Genomic DNA, 22,765 nt, shown 5'->3' with positions numbered 1-22,765 from the left:
GTTAATCTTCCCCCTGGGCCCCATTCTAGGACCTCCACCCTCTGCCCTCCCTCTGACTCAAGTACAAACCTTGACCCAGCCTTGAATGTCCTGCCGGACTTGTCTGAAGCCACAGAACCTTCATTCCACCCACACCACCTATTCTACACTACACCTCAGGAAACTTTGTGCATGTTATACCTTCTGCCTGAGGCTCTCTATCTTGTTCCACATCTTAGAACTCCTGTGGAATTTTGGCACTGGTTATATCACCTCCAGGAGCAAGTCTTTCCTTCATTTCTCCCTCTTTTTTTTTAATATTGAGTTGCTAGAGATGGAACTTGTGCAGGATGACTGGCATATGCTCTAGCTTGGTGTGTGTGTGTGTGTGTGTGTGTGTGTGTGTGTGTGTGTGTGTGTGTGTGTGTGTGTGTGTGTTTGTGGAAGTCCTAGGGTTTGAATTCATGACCTGGATACTATCCCTGAGGTTTTGTGCTCAAGGCTAGCACTCTATTACTTGAACCACCACTCTACTTCTGACCTTTGGGGTGTTTAATTGGAGAAAAGTGTCTCATGTAGACTTTCCTGCTTGCAATTGTGATCTTCAGTTCTCAGCCTCCTGAGTAGCTAAGATTACAGGGGTGAGCCACCAGCAACTGTCCTCTACCCTACCTCTTACCTCTAACCTTGGCCCTCCTATGAGTACCAGAATATGTCTCAACAGGCTCAGTGCTTTTGCCAGTCTTGGGGCTAAAATTCAGAGTCTGGGCATGTTCCTGAATTTCTTTTGGTCAAGGCTAGCACTCTTATCACTTAAGCCACAGTGGCTTTTTCTGTTTCTGTGATACTGAGGAATCGAACCCAGGGTTTCATGCGTGCTAAGTAAGCACTCTACCAGTAAGCCACATTTGCAGCCCAAGGCTCACTTCTGACAGGAACTATGAAGGTGGGATTTATTGGCTTACCCCTTTTGGTGCAGAAATCACTGGCTTTTTCATATCTTTGCCAAGACTTAGGACCAGTCTGTGACTGGGCAATAAGTAATGGTGCATGAGGAATAGCCACGAGGTCCCAGAGGAGTAGGCTCACATATCCTACAGAGGGATAGAGAATATGGAGCCAGAACCTTTGACAACTCCTACAGCCTAGGAACTGTGGTCTCTCTGGAGGGAGTGGCTGGCTGCTAGGTGTCCCGATGGGACATCTCAGCCTGAACATAAGGCACCTGTTGCACAGCCCAGGCAAAGCCGGTGGGGTTTCAGTTATTAAATGGCAGAGAAGGATGCTTTGTTCAAGCTGCTGGCTCAGACTTAGGACTCTCTGAGGACTTGCCCAGGTTGGAGGGATAGACATGGGCAACCTGCTGAATGCCCATCATCCCTACATCATCCATCCATACACAGAGACATGGAGTTATTGCCTCCTTTTTTTGGGGGGGTGAGGCATGTCCAGGATTGTACTATGAGCCTAGGCCCTGTCCCTGAGCTCCTTTTGCTCAAGGATAGCACTCTGCCCTTGAGCCACAGCCCCACTCATGGTTTTTTTTTCCTTTCCTCTGTGATCTCTTAGAAAGAAGAGTGTTGTGGACTTTCCTGCCCCGGATGAATTCAAATTGGCATTCTCTACATCTCAGCCTCAGGAAGAGTTAGGGTTATAGGCAGGAGCCACTGACACCTGGCTTTCTTTTCTTCTTGATGTTCTTTTTTTTAATCGTGACAATCTGAAATCTTCACGGTGTCATTCCAATGGTATGCATTCAAAGTAATCTACCCAGGCCTGGGATTCGAATGCTATGACGACCACCCACAAATGGAGGGAGATCCTGATGAACTAATTCCTGTTCATGTGAATGCTACTGGAATGTAATAAAAGTAATAATTAAATTTGCAGTTAATTCATGATTCTATTTTAGAATGCCACACAAAAATTCTTGGATTTATATCTTCATTCTAGCACCATGGTATGATTAAGGATATTGACTAATTTTTAATTAATGCTTTTGTAAGTATTCAACCATGATACTTCATTAAGTGGAGTCATAGTTTAGTAACTAATAATTGGTAATAACATATATATAAGTTAATAATATCCTCACATTCTCTCTTTGTATGTGTGTGTATATATATTCATATATATGCAGGTATATATGTATGTATATATAATATGTATGTATATATAATATTAATCTACACATCTATCTATTGGGCACTACTGTGGCTTGATTACAGGTCCTCAGAATTTCCTGGATGCTCAATTTGCCTGTGGATGTTGTGCTAAGCCTGTACCCCATTTATGGATTGGTCATTGTGGGTGAGTTGAAATCCCAGCATGGCCAAAAATTTATTTGTGTAGTAAGAAACCAATTTGACACATGTTTATCCTTCTCTGTGAAAGTCCTGGGTCTCAATACGATGCATAATCCATATGCAAATATATTCTATGTGAAAGATATAATAAAGGAAATGTTATATGTATAATAATAAATAAATAAATAAATAAGGGTAATAAATGTCATATGCAGTAGAACCCATATATGTAAATAGATCTCATATATATGAATATTATTTTTTCCAGTGCTGGGGCTTCAATTCAGGCCCTGGGAACTGGTCTGAATTTCTTTTTTCTTTTTTTCTTTCTTTTTTTTTTTTTGCCAGTCATGGTGCCTTAACTCTGGGCCTTGTCATTGTCCCTCAGCTCTTCAGCTCAAGGTGAGCGTTCTACCACTTGAGCTACAGTGCCACTTCTAGCTTTTTCTGCTTATGTGGTGCTGAGGAATTGGACCCAGGGCCTCATGCATGCAAGGCAAGCACTCTACCACTGAGCCACTTTCCCAGCCCCATGAATTTCTTGTCTTCAAGGACGGTGAGCATTCCCCTTCACACACAGTGTCACAGAGTTACCCAGACCCTGAGTTCAAATCCCAGGCCTGCTAGAAAAATGGTGCAATTTCCTAGCCAAGGTCTTATTGATATTATTACTTTTTTTTGGCCTAGCACAGGGCTTGAACTCAGGTCTTTGCATCTCTGCCACAGCTGATCATTGGATCCTACCACCCTACTTCAAATTTCGGAGCTGGCAAAAACAATAAATAAATACAATGGAAAAGGATAAAACTGAGAAGTTCAAGAAGGTGGTTTTACTTTTTTTTCCTTTGTATTGTGACCATCCTGGGTCTAAACGACAAACCCCAGAATGTGTACATGACGTTGCATTGCTAATGTTTCGTGGGCTATTAGGGAAGGCATAGCTGAAACCAGCAACTTAGGCCTGGAAGTCGAATCTTAGAACTGCCACTAATGAATGGTGGGAGGTTCTAAGAAACGCATTCTGATATACCTCCGTACAAATGGAATGTTATAAAAGTAACATTTAAATTAGTATTTAGTGTATGATTATATTCTAAAATTATACACAACAATTATTCTACATTGACTAATTTTCAATTAATACTTTATTATGTATTCAATCATGATACTTAAAAAAGGAAGGAATAATTTAATTGACAAAAATTGGTAATAATATCATATATGCAGTTTCATAATATACAGATATCTCTTTTGTTTTATACATATACATCTATCTATCTATCTATCTATCTATCTATCTATCTATCTATCTATCTATCTATCTCTATCTACAAACCTACACATTTATCTGTTTATACACTTGTCACTCCTGGGGCTCAGTGATAGAATGCTCACCGAGTATGTACAAAGCCCTGGGTTCCATTCCTCACTACCAGTTGCACAGAAAAATCCAGAAGTCATGCTGTTGCTCAAGCAGTCGTGTACTAAGTTTGAGCATAAAAGTTTAGGGACCGTGTCTATACACTTACTCAAGATGCAGAACTGGCACCAAAACAAAATGATAGAATGTTCTGACTGCAAAGATATAAGGATAGGACTGCAAATACATCATCATAGAGCAAGCTAGGAGTCTGGTGCTGAGAGCTGCAATCTAACCTGATTTAGCCAGAGGTAAATTGCTTGCAACCTAGCTACACAGAACCAGATGCTTCTGGCTCGCTCAGCCCTGTCATCCAAGATACTGGGGGCTGAGATCAGACACTGGTGGTTTTAAAATCCAGCCCTTACAAGAAGTCTGCAAAACTCTGAGCTGTGGCTCAAAGTGGTAGAGCTCTAGCCTTAAGCAAAAGATCTTAGGACAGTACCCCCAAACTTTCAGTGGAATCCCCGTGGCTAACTCCCCCCCCCCACAAAAACCCACCCCTCTAAATCATTAGATGTGAACTTTGTGTAATTTGGTGACACTGATGAAAGCACCCTAATTCTAATGACAGCATGTGGGATACAGCTATGTCATGAGTCTTATATGAGGAATGCTGTACTGGGTGCATTCTTGCATCTGGTCCTTGTAAGAGCTCCACAGATTATTGTGCAGATGAGAACCTTGAAGCTCAGATATTTCCCCATGTCAGGGCCAAAATGATGTATGTACTGAACTCTAGTGAGTTGTCACCTGCAGACAATTGTTTTGGTTTATTTTTCTTGGTCATGAACCTTGAACTCAGGGCCGAGCTACTGACCCTTCACTGTTGGGCTCATGGCTAGCACCCTACCAAGGGGAGCCAAGGACACGGATACAAAAGTGTTACAGTCTAGGCATCTGTGGCTGATATCTGTCATCCTGCCTACTTTGACACAATTTTTTTCCTTTTCTGTAAAAATCCTGGGTCTCAGTATGAAGTATAATCCATATGCAAATATATCCATGTGATAAGATGCAATAAATGAAATAAATGTTATATATGTAATAATACTAAATAAAATAAATAATGAATAAATAAGGGTAATAAATGTCATATGGAGTAAGCCCATATATGTAAAAAGATCACATAAATGAATATTATTTTTTCCAGTGCTAGCGCTTAAATTCAGGCCTGGAAACTGGTCTGAAATTCTTGTCTTCAAAAACAGTGAGCTTCCCCTTCCCCACAGTGTCACAGAGTTACCCAGACCCTGAGTTCAAATCCCAGGCCTGCCAGAAAAATGGAGCAATTCCAAGTCACGGCCTTAGTTTATTTTGTCCAGGCCCGGGGCTTGAACTCATCTTGTGGCATTTCTGCCTCAGGTTCGATCACCCTAGGCTGGGATGCAGCCAATGGACCCACAGCCCATCCTGAGATCCTAGGACCCGAGATCCAATCTCGGGACTGATTAAAAAAAAAAGGAGAAAGGCAGGTAATGTGGCTCAGTAGTAGAGTGCTTGCCTTGAATGCATAAGGCCCTGGGCTTGATTCCTCAGCACCACATATGCAGAAAAAAGCTGTAAGTCGTGCTATGGCTCAAGTGGTAGAACACTAGTCTTGAGTAAATAGTTGAGGAACAGTGTCCAGACCCACATTTCTGGCCCCACAACAAACAAAAAAAAAAGAAAGAAAGAGAGGGGGGAAAAAAAGAATAAGGCTAAAACTGGGAAGTTCCAGAAGGCGGTTTTACTGTGTTTTTTTTCCTTTGCATTGTGACCATCCTGGGTCTAAATGAAAGGGCCCAGAAAGAGTATGTGACCTTACACTGCTGAAGTTTGGTGGGCTATCAGGCAAGCCATAGCCCAAACCAGCAACGTATGCCCAGGGTTCAAATCCTGGGACCGCCACCTATGAATGGAGGGAGATCCTAAGAAACACATTCTGACATACATCCATATGAATGGAATGTTGTAAAAGTAACAATTACATTAGTAGCTAATATATGATTATATTAAAATTGTAAAGAATAATCATAGTACATTGACTATTTTTCAATTAATACTTCATTATATTTACAAAAATGAGAATTAAAGGAAGGAATAATTTAATTATGGATAATTCGTAGTAATATAGTATATGTAATTTAATAATATACAGATATCTTTCTTATTTTATACATATATATATATATATGTGTGTGTGTGTGTGTGTGTGTGTGTGTATGTATATAAGCTATATATATATTTCTACACTTGTCACTCCTGGGGCTCAATGGTAGAGTGCTTACCTAGTATATATGAAGCCCTGGATTTGTTTCCACACTATCACATGCACAGAAAAAGCTGGAAGTGGTGCTGTCACTCAAGCACCAAAGAAAAGTTAGAATGTTCTAACTGCAAATATACAAGGCCAGGACTTTAAATACTTCATGACACAGAAAGCCAGGAATCTGAAGATGATGGCTGCCATCTATCTTGACAGCCAGAGGTTAACAGCTGCAAACCAACTCCATCGAACCAGACGTTGCTGGCTCATCTCTAGCTGCTCAGGGGATGAGATCTGACACAGGTGGGTTGAAAACACAGCCCTGTCAGGAAGTCTGTGAGACTCTGAGCTGTGACTCAAAGTGCTAGAACTCTAGCCTTGAGGAAAAGATCTTAGGACAGTACCCACAACCTATGAGTGCAACCCCTGAGCCTGATGACCCTTCCTCCCGCTTCCACCCCCCCGCCCCACTAACCACTCATCGAAACTATTAGATGTGAACTTGTGTGGTTCCTGACATGTTTCTGAAGGAATAGTGATACTGATGAAAGCATCCTAATTCTACTGACAGGTTGTGGGATACAGCTATATGAAGAGTCCTTCCTGGGGTGCTAGGTCCTTCACGGGGTACTGTGTGATGAGTCCTTCACAGGGTGTATTCTTTCATCTAATCCTTGTTGGAACTCCACAAGTAAGGTGTTGTGCAGATGAGAAACTTGAGGCACAAATATTTCCCAAGGCAGGGCCAAATTTATGAATGTACTGAACTCTATTGACTTGTCTCCTGCACACAATTGTTTTGGTTTAGTTTTCTCCATCATGAACCTTGAACTCAGAGCCTAGACTCTGATTTTCCTCCTATGCTCATGGCTAGTACTCTACCACGTAGAGCCAAGGACCCCCTTGCAGCAAAGTGTCACGGGTTAGGTGTCTTTAGCTGAGTTCTAACATCCTGCCTGCTCAGGAAGCTGAGGATCTGGGTTCAAAACTATCCCACACACAAAAGGTCCCATGACACTATCATCTCCTATTCACCACTTAGAAACTTGAAGTGGAAGCTGGGTGCCGGTGACTCATGCCTGTCATGCTAGCTACTTACTCAGCAGGCTGAGAGCTCAGGATCACGGTCCAAAGCCAGCATGAGCAGGAGATTCCTTGAAATGGTTATTGCCAATGAACCACCAGAAAACCTGAATGGGCTCTGTAGCTCAAGTGGTAGAGCTGTCCACTTGACCTGAAGAGCTGAGTGACAGCACCCAGGCCCAGACTTCAACTACTCCAACTTACAAGAAAAGTAAGAAAGAAACTTGAAGTACAGTGCTGGGAATGGGTCTTAGGGGTAGAGTGCTTTGCATGTATGAAACCCTGGCTTTGAATCCTCAGTGGCACATCACTAGAAAAAAAGCCTGAAGTGGCTCTGTGGCTCAAGTGGTAGAGTGCTATCCTTGTACAGGAGAAACTCAGGTACAGTGCACAGGTCCTGAGTTCAAGCTCCAGGACTGGTATATGCACACAAATTACCCCCCCCCCCACACACACACAGATATCAGAAGAGAAACTGTGACATCAACGGGTAAAGCACTGGGAAATAGGCCCTTAGAGGAGACTTGAGCTGGTACAGCTTCTTTCCAGGCTTTGCCTTTGTTTTAGGGATTTTAGAATAAAAAACAAAAAAACAAAAAACCTTTAAACAATGTTAACTAGACCTTGGCTCCAACCAGCCCTGTTCCTGGAAAGGAAAGAAGGCCACTAGGTCCCCCTCCCCTTAACAACCTAACTCACCTTGATTGTTGAGTTAAAGACTGACCCATAGAACAGATATGTTGTTATCTGGCTCCAACTACCTGACACCACGTGCTTATGGTGGAAAACCCTGCCTTTCACACATGATTACAGTAAACTCTGCCTATCGGCCACCTGTGTGTGGTCTGGTATGACCATGCAATCCTTTTGTATGGTATGATTTCATTGGTCAACTGTGCATGACCAGGCTCAACCTCAAGGATTTTGCCTTTGCAAACCAAAGAATGGGGCTGTTCAGGGTGGCAGTATCAGCTCCTGAGCCTGTGCTATGGCCCTGGCCAGTCAGTGTAGGAAACTTCTCAATAAGGTTGCTTCTTTTTATACTACTTTGTTGCGGTGGGCTCTGTTACTCCAGACAACTAGGTGTGTTTGTCTTGCTGAGTAGGGGTCTTCCTACTACACAGTGAGCTTCTGTTCTGAGATCATGGTCAGTACTCAGGCCCTGTGTTCAACCTGGAAACCTAGCCACCCAAGGCCCAACTAGGAGAGGTCAAAGGTTTCCAAACCTGATGAGCTTCACCAGCCCTACATAACAGGGAACATTGTGATTTTGCAAATGTGCTTAGATGTAGCAAGCTTACGAAAATCTAGGTAGGCACCGATGCCAATAATGAATCATTGCATTAGGTTCAGCTCCCTAGTTGTTTTCTGCCAGAAGAAATCTTGAATTAATTGTAGTAGTTTGTTTCAACACTGGAACATAGTCTAACAAAGACAGGATAAGTGCAGGGAACTTGACCTGCCCCAGGAAGTGGCACAAATGAAGGCTTTCTGTCAAAACAGAGCATTGGGGAGAGAGATATCTTGGGGTACAACGAGGCCTTTTTCTCCTGGTCTTCAGGGCCTGCGCACACTCATTATCACTAGTTCGCCTGGATAGAGTTGTTTGTTACTGAGCTGTATAGGAGTGAGGCCTTTTGTCTGCCTGTTCCAACCAAGAGGCAGATTTCCTCCAGCAACCTGGGGTGTGGAGAAACCCTCAGGCTACACTGGGAACAGGGAGGGGAGCCCTGGAACATGCACTGTCTTGAAAGCACCCTCTGTGCTATGAAATCATTCTATTCAAAAAAAATTTCCTAGCTAGGTGTCTTTCTTCATAGCGACTCTGGATGTTCACCTATAGAAATACATTCACACATACACAGATACATGGAGTTACTGGCTCTATTTTTTTTTTTTTTTGGTACAGGTCCTGAGGCTTGAACTGTGAGCTTAGACATTGTCCCTGAGCTCCTTTTTCACAAGGAAGCACTTTATTGTGCCTTAAACCATGATACATCATTAAATGAAGGCATAATTTAATACCTAATAATTATTAGTAATATATTATATGTAATTTAATGATATATAGACATCTCACATTCTATAAATATATTTATATATTTACATATACACTGGAATATACATATACATCTCTCTCTCTTTCTCTCTCACTCTCTATGCATATCTATGAATTTGCAGCAATTTATGCATCTATCTATTTATATATTGGCCACTCCTGGAGGTTAAACTTAGGTCCTGGGAACTCCCTGGCAGTGAATTTGTTTGAGGCTGCTGTGCTTACATTGATCCCTTGATGAATTGGCATTCTAGGCCCTGAGTTCAAATCCCAGCAGTGCCAAAGACAATAGGTAGAGTAAGAAGCCAATGTTGACCAGTTCTGCTGTCTGTGAAAATATTGTTTCCTAGGTACAATATGTAATACCTATGCAAATACATATATATGATGTATATTATAAATATATATAAATATTTTGCCATGCCTGGGTGTAGAATTCATGCCTGGGAAATGCTCTTGACTTTCTTTTATTCAAGGAGGGTGAGCGTCCACTTCACCCACAGCAAAATAGAGTTACCCAGGCCTTGATTTCAAATCCTAGGTATGGCAGATAAAATGTCCCAATTTCCAAGCCAGGACCTTATCTTTTTTTGGGGGGGGCAGGCAGGGGGTTTGAACTCAGGTCGTCAAAACTCTGCCTCAACCTTGATTACCCTAGGCTAGGATGCAGCTTTTACACCCACAGATGATCCAGGGATCCTAGGACCCAATTTCAACTCCCAGACCTGGCCAACAAACAAACACACCAAAATGGAAGAGGAAAAACCAGAAAGTTTTACACAACAGTTTTACCTTTGTTTCTTTTGCACAGTGACCATCCTGGGTCTCACTGACTTGGCTTGAAAATTGTACATGATTTTGCATGGCTGAGGCTTGTGGGCTGTCAGTGAAGCCTGAGGTTAACCCAGACACCTGAGCCCTGAGTTCAATCCTGGGACTGCCACATACACATGGCTGAAGGTCCTAGGAAACCGGTTCCTATCTCTAGGAACACTAATAGAATATTTGAAATGTACTAATTGAATTACTAATTAACGTCTTTCTAATGTAAGATTGTATGCATTAAATATAGGTCATTCATTAATTTAATTCTTTATTAAGTCTTCTACTGTTATTAATTAATGGAGGAGTAATTTTAGACCAAATAATTAGTAGTAATAGAATATGTAAAAGTAAGATATAGACATCACTCTTTATATAGACTTATACACTAGAATCTACATAAATGTCTAGTTATACACTAGAATCTACATAAATGTGTAGTTATACACTAGAATCTACATAAATTTACATAAATATGTAAACACACACACACTGAATTTTACATATCTATGTGTTTATATATTGGCCACTTTTAGGGCCAAATTTGCCCGACAACTTCATTTGCATCAGACTGGTACAAATTGATCCACTCCCCATTCAAGAAGTGGGCTTTCTAGGCCCTGTGTTCAAATCACAGAACTGCCAAAACCTTAAGTAATCCTGGTGGAAGAAGCCAAATGTCCCATTTGTTTTTCTTATTGGTGAAAGTCCTGCATCTCAGGAATGATGTATAGTACATTGGCAAATCTATGTCCTATGTAATAAGATGTAAAAAAGGTTATGTGTGTAATCAAACTCACTAAAATACATAAGAAATAAATAATACACAAAATAAAATGATTAACCACACTAACTGCAATATGCAGTAAACATGTGTATGTAAATATGAATCCTGTATTTAAAAAGCATACGAATATTATTTTTGCAAGAGCTAGGACTTGAATTCAGGCCCTGGGAACAGGCCTGACTTTCTTGTCTATCAGCACGGTGAGCTTCCCCTTCTCCCACAGTGCTATAGATGTACCTAGGCTCTGAGTTCAAATCCCAGGACTGGCAGAAAAAATGGCATGAATTCTAAGCCAAGCAGCATGATAATTTTTAAAATATTTTGAATGTGTTTATTATTATTTTTATTTATTTTTATTTTGTCAAGCACAGAACTTGAACTCAGGGGATGGCAACTCTGCCTCAGCTTCAATCACTCCAGGGTGGGGTGCAGCCACTGGACCCACAGCCAAACCTGGGTTCCTGGGGTCCAAATGCTGACAGGAATAATAAATATATAAAACAACACAGAAACAAAGAAGAAAAACCTGCAATTTGCAGATGGCTGCCGGTTTTACATTTGTTTTCTTTGCAAGGTGACCTTCCTGGGTCTGAATGACATGGCTGAAACGTTTTGGAAACCTGGCATTGCTGAAGGCTGGAGGGCTACCAGGGAAGCCATAGGCCAACACGGCAATATAGGCCTTGGGTTCAAAGCCTGGTCCTGACCCCTACATATGGCGGGGGATCCTAATAGTCTTGTTCCTATTCATAGGAATACTGATGGAAGGTTATGAATGTCAAGGTTGAATAAGTTGTTCCTGAATGATACTATTATAAAATTAGAGTGATTTTAGGAGGCCGATGGATTTTAATGAATATTTTTGACACATTAAAAGAATACTATTAATTACGTGGTCGCAATAGCTTCGGGACAGTGGTTGATTTAATAATTCATCAAGGATGAAAACAATAATATAAATTACATGGAGGCATTAAAAATACCCAAATATTGGTAGGAATGTAGCCTATTTAACTGAATAATGTATAGGCATCTCTGGCACTCTATAAAGATCTATATTTATTTGTGTACTACCATCTGCATGTCAATCTGTTCTTATTCTGTCAACCCCTGGGGCTTGATCTAAGGTGCTGGAAACTGCTTCTCAGCTCAATATACCCCCGGCTGGCGTACTGACACTCACCCATTCCTGAATTGGGCCTTGTAGGTTGTGAGTTTAGATGCCAGCACTCACAAAAATTGACTCATGGAGTAAGAAGCCCCAAATTAGGTGGGATGTGTGTACTGTTGTTTTGTTCTCTGTTTTTGGAGGATTTCTCTCTGCTTTCTTCCCCAACCGCCCTCTCTCTGCACTCAAATTGAGCTTGCTCTTTCTTGGCTTGATTGTTCATAGCTGTTTTTCTACCACTTCAGCCATACCTGTAGCCTGGCTTTTTGCCAGTTAATTGGAGATGTCGTCTCTCAGGCTTTTCTGCCTGGATTGGCTTTGAAACTTCATCTTCCAGTTCTCACCTCTTGAGTAGCTGGGATTACAGATGTGAGCCACTGGGGTGCCTAGGGATGAATTCGACTTTGATTTTTGTATTCTTTCTGTTTTTCTAAGCATGGGATCATCTACTATAGAATTTCTGTGAGTATTTTGGGTCTGAAGTAAGATATATAATACATATGCTAATCTGTATAGTTCTCATAAGATGTAATCAATTTAATACATGTTATAAGTGTAATAATAGTCAATATAAATAAAGAATGAATAGTGCAAAAAATAAAATAAATACACAGGCAAATAATATGCGGTAAACATAAGTATGTAGAGATTAATCATTATTTCAAATGTGGATGAATATTACTTTAACAGGGCTGGGGATTGAATTCAGGCCTAGGGAACAGGCCTGAATTGCTTGTCTTCAAAGACGGTGAGTTTCCCTATCCTCCATAGTGCATTAGAGTTACCCAGACTCTGAGTTCAAATCCCAGGCCTGACAGGAATAAAAAAGGCACGAATGTCAAGCTGGGGAGCTTCATTAGTATTTTTACAATTTTTTTTTTTCGTGGGGCTTGAGCTCTGGCCTTGGGCACTGTCCCTGCGCTCTTCAGCTGAAGGCAAGCGCACTACCGTTTGAGCCACAGCACCACTTCTGGTTTTCTAGTGCTTTATTGGAGATAAGAGTCTCATGCGCTTTACAGCCTGGGTTGGATTGAACCACAGTCCTCAGCCTCTTGAGTAGCTAGGGTTACAGTTGTGAGCCACCAGCGCCCGGCTATTTTTAATATTTTAATTTTTTTTAATTGATTGATTGCCAATCACGGGACTTGAACTGAGGTTATGGCAACACTGCCTCAGCTTCCATCACCCTAGGTTGGAAAGGTGCAGCCTCTGGACCCACAGCCGATCATGGGTTGGTATGTCTCGGGGGCTGACAGGAAAACAAAATGAAAACAGCACTGAGAAAAACGGCAATCTGTGGATGGTAGGCGGTTTCTTGGTTTTCCTTCCTTGCATGGTGACCATCCCGGGTCCAAATGACAGGGTTGCAACCTGTAGGTCACCTGGCACTACTGAAGGCTGGCAGGTTGTCAGCGAAGCCATAGGCCAACCTGAACACCTAGGTCCTTACTTTGAATCCCGGTCATGCCACTTACAAAGGGCTGGGGAGCCTAAGAAACTATTGCCTGTCCATAGGAGCACCAGAGGAATGTGAACAGTGTCATGGTTGGATGAGTAGTTCATCAATCAGTCTAGCAGAAAATTAGACCCAATAATCACAGGACACTGACTAATTTTAATTCATAGTTTATTATGCACTAAAAGAATACTATTGATTAAATGGAGTCCTCACTAAAGAGCTGAGAATCCATCGGAGCATAGTATGTGTCATTGAATCCTAAATAGACATTTCTGGCAGTATGTAAATATCTAAATTTATAGTTATTTGTATACCATCATCTGCGTAGAACATTTTTGCTATTTTGGCCAAACCTGAAACTTGTTCCCAGGTCTTGGGATCCACTTGGCACCTGCATGGGCTAGAGGCTGCCGTGCTGACACTCACCCATTCATGAATTGGGCCGCCTAGTCCCTCAGTCAAGGTACCATCATTTCCAAAAGTTTCTTCCTGGTGTAAGATTCCATGTGTGACACCTGTGTTCCTTTTCTGTGCAAGTGTTGAGTGTCAGGTATGCTGTACATATTATGTCTACAAAGCTACATGCTATGGAATAGATTGGGACAAATGTAATAAATGTTATAGGTGTACTCACAGTCCATAAAATAAATGCTAAATCAATCAATCCATCAATAATAATAAAATATAATGAATCACTCCAACAAACACGATTTAAAATGAATATAAAGATATAACTCAAATATTTAAAATGTCTATAAATGTTATGTTTTTCAGTACTGGTGCTTGAATTCAGACCTAGGGAAGAGTTGAGAAGCTCAAGCATGATTCACATAGGAAATGATCTTAATTAAGACTGCATAAAGTGTGACAATAATAATTACATTCAGGAAATCGAAGCATTGGGAAAGATCCAAGAATCAGTAGTCACATGGAAGATAGGATTCCAAAACAGCTCGCCACATCTCCTAAACTATACAAACAGGCCTTTATTAGCATATGAATTTCAGTTTATGAATGGGTGAATATGGTGCTCCACCCCCACCCCAGGGCTAGATCTCAGGTCCTGGGTATGGTCTAGCTCCTTAGTGGTTCACAACCTGGTGTGCTCATGTGGACCCATTTGGCAGTTGGTTCTGCTAGGCCCTGAGTTCATGTTCCAGCACTGCCAAAAGGTTCATCCTGATGTGAGATGTCAAACCTTGTAGATGTTTTCCTATCCTGTGCAAGTCCTGGGTCACAGCTACGATCTAGAAAGCATAGGCAACTCTATACCCATGGGAAAAGGTTGTCATCCATGTGAGCACAGTATATGTCATCCTATAGTCAATAAAATACACAATACATAGATGAATTAGACACAAAATAAAAAGATTAACTACACTGAAAACAAGGTGCATACCACATCTGTTGTAAATAGAGATCCTATGTTTAAAGGAGGTGGGCTTGTCCAGTGCTGGGGCTTCAAATCAGGCCCAGTACCAGGTCTGAACTTGTAGTCTTCAAGGACAGTGAGCTTCACCTTCCCCCACAGTGTAACAGAGTTACCCAAACCTGAGTTCAAATCCAGCTCTCGCAATAAAATGGCACAAATTCTGAGCTAGGTTTCTTCGTTCATAGTTTTTTCATTTTTTTTTAACACATCCGGGGTTTGAACTCAAGTCATGGCAACTCTACCTAGCTCTGATCATCCTAGGCTGCAGCCTCTTGACCCACAGCTAGTCCTCGAACCCTCGGACTCTGGGGTTTGCTGGAAAAAAAAAAAAACTTTCGAGGGGAAAAAAAGCGGAGGAAATTCCACCTGGCTCTTTTATGTTTATTTTCCTTTGCATGGTGACCATTCTGGGTCCGAGCATGGCAGCCTGCAGAGTGAAGGTGACCTCTCATGGCTGAAGGCCTGCTGATTTTCGGTGGAGCCACAGGCTAACCAGACAGTGAAGGCCCTGAGGACGAATCCCAGTCAGCCCTGTTATGACAAGGGAATGGCTGGAGATCCTGGGACACTCGTTTCCAAACCTAGGAAGAGTCGTGGAATGCAATCAATCTCATCCTTGAATGAGTAGTTCTTGCTTGATGTGAGTAGGAAATGATAGGTAAGACTCATGGGGTATCGATTATTTTTAATGAAGAGTTGATGGAACATGACCATAATCATCACAGTCATGAAATGGAAGCATTGGGGAAGATCCAAGAATCGTTAGTCACAAGGTAGATTGGATTCCATCACTGGTTGCCATCACTGTGGGGCTCAATCTCAGGTCCTGGGAATGGCCTAGCTTCTTAGCGGCTCAAAGGCTGGTGTGTTTACCTGGACCCATTTGCCTATTGAGCCTGCCAGTCCCCGAGGTCAGGCCCCAGCACTGCCAAAAGATGAATCCTGATGTGAGAAGCCAATCGTTGCACCTGTTTTTCTGTCCTGTGAAAGTCCTGGGTCTCAGCTAGGATGCAGTATGCTATATTGGCAACTCTATATTCATGGGAATCAGTTGCCATCCATATCAGCACAGTTATAGCTGTCATCATATGTAATAAAATACAAAATGGGCATCCATGACTAAGACACACAATAAAAAGAATAACTACACTGAATACATGATGCATTCCACATCTCTATGTAAAGAGAAATCTTATGTGTAAAGCAGGTGAGCATAGGATTTTTGCCAGTGCTGGGGCTTTAGTTCAGGCCCTAGGACTAGGCCTGAACTTGTAGTCTTCAAGGATGGTGAGCTTCCCCTTTCCCCCACAGACTTGAGTTGGAATCTCAGAGGTGGCATAAAAATGGTGAGAATTCTGAGCCAGGGTGTGTTATTATTATTAATATTGTTATTGTTATTATTATTATTATTATTGCCAAGCATGGGATTTGAACTCAGTTCATAACAACTCTGCCTCAGCTTCGATCACCTTAGGCTGGCGGGCTCCCATGGGCCCGTAGCCAATCCTGAGATCCTAGGCTCTGAAGTTTGCAGGAACAAATTACAGAAAAATGACAGAAAAAATGTCCCAGGATGGATTCTTTATACTTTCTTCTTTTGCACGGTGAACACCCTGGGTCTGAATTACAAGGCTGCAAAGGGTACTTCACCTTGCATTGGTGAAGGCTAATGGGCTATCAAGACAGAAATAAGCTCATGCAGCAACATAGGCCTTGAGCTTGAATTTTGGTCCTGACACCTACCGGTGGGGGGAGATCCCAAGATACTTGTTCCTATGCAAGGGAATAACAATGAAATGTTAGCAAACTCATGATTGAATGAGAAGTTTCTGTGTGTACTGGTCTAGTCCAAAATTAGATGCAATGATCCTTGGACGATGATTCATCTTAATGAATGGTTTATTAAGCATGAAAAGAATACTATTCCTTCAATGGTGACATAATAAAGACCTAAGAGTTAGTATGAACGTAGTTGAGGTCATTGAATCCTAGGTAGATGTCTCTGGCACTCTGTACAAATATATATTTATTGGTGTTCTACCACCTGTCTACCCATGTATGGCTATTTTGACCACCCCTGTGGCTCAATCTCAGGGTCTGGAAATGCCCTGGCAACTTCATTGGCTAGAGGTTGCCGTGTTGACACACCTATTCAGGGTCTGAATTGGGTCTGCCAGGCCCTGAGTTCAGATCCCAGCACTGCCAACAATTGAATCATGGAGTAAGAAGCTGAGTGTGATACCTGTTTTCCTTTTCTCTGAGAGTACTGGGTGTCAGACATGATGGAGAACACATCTACAAATCTAGATACTATGTGATGGGTTGTCATCAATATCATAAATGGAATATGTATCATCACAATCAATAAATAATCTCATATCTAAAATATACTTGGAACTCAAAAAATTAAATCCCCCACCAACAAATCCTCAAAGAAACAACTGCCCAATAAATAAGTGGGCTAAAGACTTAAAGAGAAATTTCTCTGAAGAGGAAAGAATCATGGCCAGTACACACATGAAGAAATGCTCAACCTCCCTAGCCATAAAAGAAATGCAAATCCAAACAACATTGAGATACCAACTCACCACAGTTAGAATGGCTGTAATCAAGAACTCCAACAACAGGTGCTGGAGGGGATGTGGACAGAAGGGAACCTTACTGCATTGTTGGTGGGAGTGTAAACTTGTTCAACCACTTTGGAAAGTAGTATGGAGGTTCCTCAAAAGACTCCACATAGAACTCCCCTATAACCAAGCAATCCCACTTTTGGGCATTTACCCAAATGTTTACAAACAAGACCACATTAAAGGTACCAACACAACTATGTTTATTGCAGCACTATTTACTATAGCTAAGATATGGAACCAACCCAGATGCCCCTCAGTAAATGAATGGATCAACAAAATGTGGTATATATACACAATAGAATTCTATGCCTCCATCAGAAAGAATGACATTGTCCCATTTATTAGGAAATGGAAAGACTTGGAAAAAATTATATTAAGTGAAGTAAGCCAGGTCCAAAGAAATATAGGTCCCATTGTTTCCCTTATTTGCAATATCTAGTATATGTCTGAATCAAGCACAAAAAGTCAGGTAAGTTGATGATAGGGAAATGAACCCTAAGATATGTACTCAAATGTTTTCTTTTTCTTTCCTGAGATTGTTTCTAACACATGTATAAGATTATTTCTTTGTTGCTTTGTATGTCCCTTCCCCACAGTATAACCCCTGTTTTCACTGTATTTGATGTAGGTATAATTTCTGGAGGGGAAGGGGAAAAAGAAATCGTTTAAATAGGGAAACAGGAGGCCCCATTGCAACAATGAGATGTACAAGTCGTTATGTCAAAAACGAACTTTACAACTTTGGTGGGGCAGGGGTGGGGGGGCGGAGAGGGGAGGATTGTGGGGGGGGGCCTGAGAGGAGCATGGGAAGGGATGGGAAGGGGAAACAAAGGAGGAGGCAACAATGCTTGATAAGAAATGTACTCATTATCTTGACCATGTAATTGTAACCCCTCTGTACAGTATTTTCAAAATAAAAAAATGGAAAATAAAGGAATAAAACAAAAATACAATAAATAACCACAACAAACAGGATATGGACTGACCATCTATCCGTAAGTACAAATCCTACCTTTACAATGTATATAAATAGAATGTTTCCTGGGTGGGTACTTGAATTCAGGCCTAGGGACCAGGTCTTACTTTCTTGTCTTCAAGCATGGTGAGCTTCCCCTTCATCCACAGTGCTTCACAGTTACCCAGGCCTTAAGTTCAAATTCAAAGCTAGGAGAAATGGTGTAAATTGCAAGCCAGAGAGCTATTTTTTTTTTTTTTGCTTTTTTTGCTATACACTGTCTCGAACTCAAGTCATGGCAACCGTGCCTCAGCTTTCATCACCATAGGCTGGGGTGCAGCCGCTGGAAACACAGCCTATCCTGAGATCCTAGAACTTCAGGCCTTGTGCCAGGAGAAGGGGGTGGGGGAATCACAGAAAAAAAGTGGTGGGATGGCGTTTTTATATTTTCTTCTTTTGCACCGTGGCCATCTCGGTCTGAGTGATCCACCTCCAAAGGATACTTCACCTTGCATTGCTTAAGGCTTGCAGGCTACTGGGGAAGCCATAATCCCGAACAATGATTAGCCAGGCACCAGTGGCTTTTACCAGTCCTTCTTGATACTTAAAAGGCTGTGATAGGAGGATTATGGTCAAAGTCACGATAGGCAGGAAAGTCCTTGAGACCCCTGTCCAACCTCAATGCCATCAAAGCCAGAAGTAGAGCTGTTTGGCTCCAGTGGTAGAGGGCTAATCTTGAGCAAGAACAGCTCATGGACTGTGCCCAAATCCTGAGTTCAAGTTTCAGGACTGGCAACAAACAGACATACACAACAATCGGTGCAGCCATCTGGCTAAAGCAGGTCTCCCTCTTGTCCCCAACTGGATTGGACAGACATTCCTGGTAAAGGGGCTGCTGTCATCTTGACTCTGTCCATTCTGTCTCCATCACAGGATTCCAGGCACACCCCCATTCTTTCATGGTTCTTTTTGACCAATGGGATACAAGAATAGTGGCCGCGCCCACATTCCATGCTTCCCAGTAGCACCTGGATTCCTTCTGTTGGTTGACACCACTACTAGCAGTTGAGGAAGGTAGAGGTGGCTGAGTGGTGAGCAAGAGACTCCAGGTGACTTTGAGGTAGAGTAGGAAATGATGTCCTAGTCGGCAAGTGGGAGAATAGAGGATTTCCTAGAGCCTGGAAGTGTGGCCAGACTAACTTTCCCATCCCATTGCTCAGATGTCTGAAACAATAAGAATCAATGAGAGAACTCTGGGCAAAAAACTGCCATAAGAACACCAGCAGTATCCTCCCGACAGACCTGAAACATTCAAGAAAACAAAGAACAGGGAAAAGGGAGGGATCCCCAAGACAAACACTACTGGAGAGCCAGATTGAATGGAGAGTCCGGCCAAAGGGGATGCCAACCATGGGCCTTCCCTGCCTTTGAACACAGTCACAGCCACCAGGGTCCAGAGTGTCAAGGGTCCCAATACCACCAAGGATCCACAGAGGTTCTACCCACATGTGGTACCCACCCTGGACCACAGAAAAGAAGAAACCAGTTACTATTTGCCAAGATCCAACCACTGAAGCAGGGAAAGACAGACCCACAGGGTCAATGGGAGTAAGAGAGGGAGAAGATAGCCCAGATACATGCAGAGCCAAAAATGGAGCTAGAGATCCACAAGGCACCCATATAGTGGTTGGTTTCAGCAGAAAGCGATTTACAGTGTGCACTGGCCCAAGTGCAGCAGGCCACTGATGACAGAGAAAGGGATCACCAAGCTCTTAAGAGCTGCCTGCAAGCTACAGAGTGGCGCATGGCAGAGCTGGAGATAGTGGTTTCTGTGGTCACTGCTGGAAAGGAGGAGACCAAAATGTTCTTCAAACAGCTGAATGATGTAACCCTTCAGCTCAGGGACAAGACCAGTAACTTTGATGACCTGGAGTAAATGAACACAGAGTTGCAGGAGATGGTGGAAGTGCTGTGGATACAGAGGAGCAACATGAAGAAGAGAATATGCAAGTTCCAACAAGTGCTGGAGGGGCGTGAGGTAGTGAAGAGACTACTGGACAATCTGAGGTGGCTGGTGACCACAGCGAATCTGTAGAATGACACCTTCATGGAGGACCTGAGCATTGAGAGGTCCACACAGAAGAAGGAGGCATGGTGGCTGACTCAATGGGTGAACCATCTGACAGAGGAGAAGGAATGAGGGGCAAGGCATGTGTTGGACCTAGGGAATGAGCTGTGAGAACTGAGAAGGAAGCTGGTAAAGCCACGCCCACCACGGGACCATCTCAGGCCAAGCGGCAGCTGCAAGGACACGTCTACAGCAAGCAGATGGAGTTGAAAAACCTGGAGGAACAACTTCACATCCAGGTCCAGGAAAACCAGTCTCCGTCTTCAGAACATGGAGCAGCAGGAGCAACTGCAGAGACTGGAGGAGAAAGCCTAGGATCGGTAGGAGATCCCTGAGACCCCACGATGAGCATGTGTGTGGAATGAACAACCGGAGGAAAAGCTGGCCCTGCTGTGGGACGCTCCCCACAGCATGAGCAGTGAGAAGGAGGAGTTCACCAGCATCCTGGACTCACAGCAGCAGATGAAGAAATATCTGAGGGAACAGTTGGACTGCTCAGAGGAGAAGATAGAGAAATGGATAGTGGTGGCTGAGAAATAGAGCCAAGCATCTCAGGACCAGCAGGAGCAGTCCCTGGGCCAGTGCAGGAGTTCAGAGCCTCCTGTGAATGGCACATTGTCTCCAATGAACGATTGTGCTATGAGAAGGAGGCCCTGCAGCAGCACTTAGAGAGGCAGACCCAGCTGCTGGAGCAGCTGAAGCAAGTGAAGAGCTCAACAAACTTGAGGGACCAGGTGGTGTCCCCAAAGTGGCCTGGAAGCCACCAGATCACAGGAGGAGTGTGTGCAGACAGCTGAGCTTCCTGGCTTTCCCTGGGGAAGGGGAAGACATGAACCCTTGAGAAGCAAAATGTAAGGATGTGACTCCCCTGCACCCCAGCTGATGTGACCATCACAGAGGGTGGAGATATCTCCCAGACCAAGAGTGACATGGCTCTGAGAGTGTTCTTGGAGGATGAGATTCACAGGGGGGAAACTCCTGCCGCGAGAATGGCGGGCCAGCTGCAGGCACCCTCTGGCCGACCCAGCAGTTCAGTGCCAGACTGAGCTGGACCCACAAGCCCTCTGCCCCATGAGCTTCCACCACAACATGCGTGAGGATGGGAAGCAGGACAGATGGGCATCTGAGAAGAAAATTTGCTTCATCCATGACCTGCCTGATAAGGTGGACTTCCAGAGTCCAGCAGGTGAGCTCCACCATTGATGCAGCCAGCTGTTGGCACACATCCGAACTATCGAGGAGTCCCTCATGGTGTGTAAAGAGCAGTTGTTGGTCCTGAATGAGCTGTGTTGGGAGAAAGCCCAGTGCATGCACTGGCTGTCCCAGGAGAAGGTGGAGAAGAGGATAGTGCTGCGGGAGCTGCTGTCACTCCTAGCAAGGGAAGCACAGACAGCAGTCTCCAGATGCCAGCACAGGCTGAGGCCCCCACCACCAACACTGCTTCAGACGCCTCAGGGCCTGTGGTGGATGAAATTAGGGAGGACCAGAAAGGTTTTGAAGAATTGCAACTTGAAGACAGCATGGAAACTGCCAGAAGAGAGGTCAGGGTTCCCGACCCCATAGTGGACTCCCCCAAGGAGCACGTCCTGCCCCAGATGCCCCACTTCCAGATCCGCCCACAGCTCCCAGGCTCAGGGAAGAGTGCTCCCTCACTTTCTCCTGTAGACTGATGTGGATGATGACTCTGTATGTGACATACTGACTCTCAAAAGCCTTGGCAGCCACCAGAAGTAGGTGGCCAGGTGGCTTTCTCTCAGGCCTCCATCAGCCAGGTGACAGGAAGGTTAAACTGGGGGGTCAGGTAGGTCAGACGCTTCAGGGAGTTGGCCCAAACTCAAGGGATAGCTAATGGCCCATTGCTGGCCAGGAAAGAGGTCCATGTTATGCTTATCACAAAGAATAAATTGTTTTCAAAGCAAAATAAAAAGCCTCCAACAAAGATTTCTTCTTTCAATCCTGGGGTTTGAACTCAGGGCCTGGCCATTGTCCTGAGCTCTTTTTGATCAAGACTGGCACTCTACCAGTTGAGCCCCACCTCCCTTTCCAGCTTTTTCTGTGTGGAATAGAACCCAGGGCTTCAGGCATGTTAGGTGACCACTCTACCACTGAGCCACATTCTCAGCTAGGATGATTCTCCCCCCTCCCAAACCCATATGACCATTCCTCAGATAAATAGGAAATAGGTGGTGGTGTATGCATCAAACACCTAGGCCAGCAGCCACCAGGGTTAGTGGGGAAAAGATTGTAGTGTAGAAATCTCTGATTTTGCATGCACGTGGTGTGTGTGTG

The sequence above is a fragment of the Dipodomys spectabilis genome, unplaced genomic scaffold (assembly GCF_019054845.1).
Source record: "Dipodomys spectabilis isolate Male_0828 unplaced genomic scaffold, ASM1905484v1 ptg000362l, whole genome shotgun sequence".
NCBI lineage: Eukaryota > Metazoa > Chordata > Mammalia > Rodentia > Heteromyidae > Dipodomys > Dipodomys spectabilis.
This window is presented reverse-complemented; position numbering follows the sequence as displayed.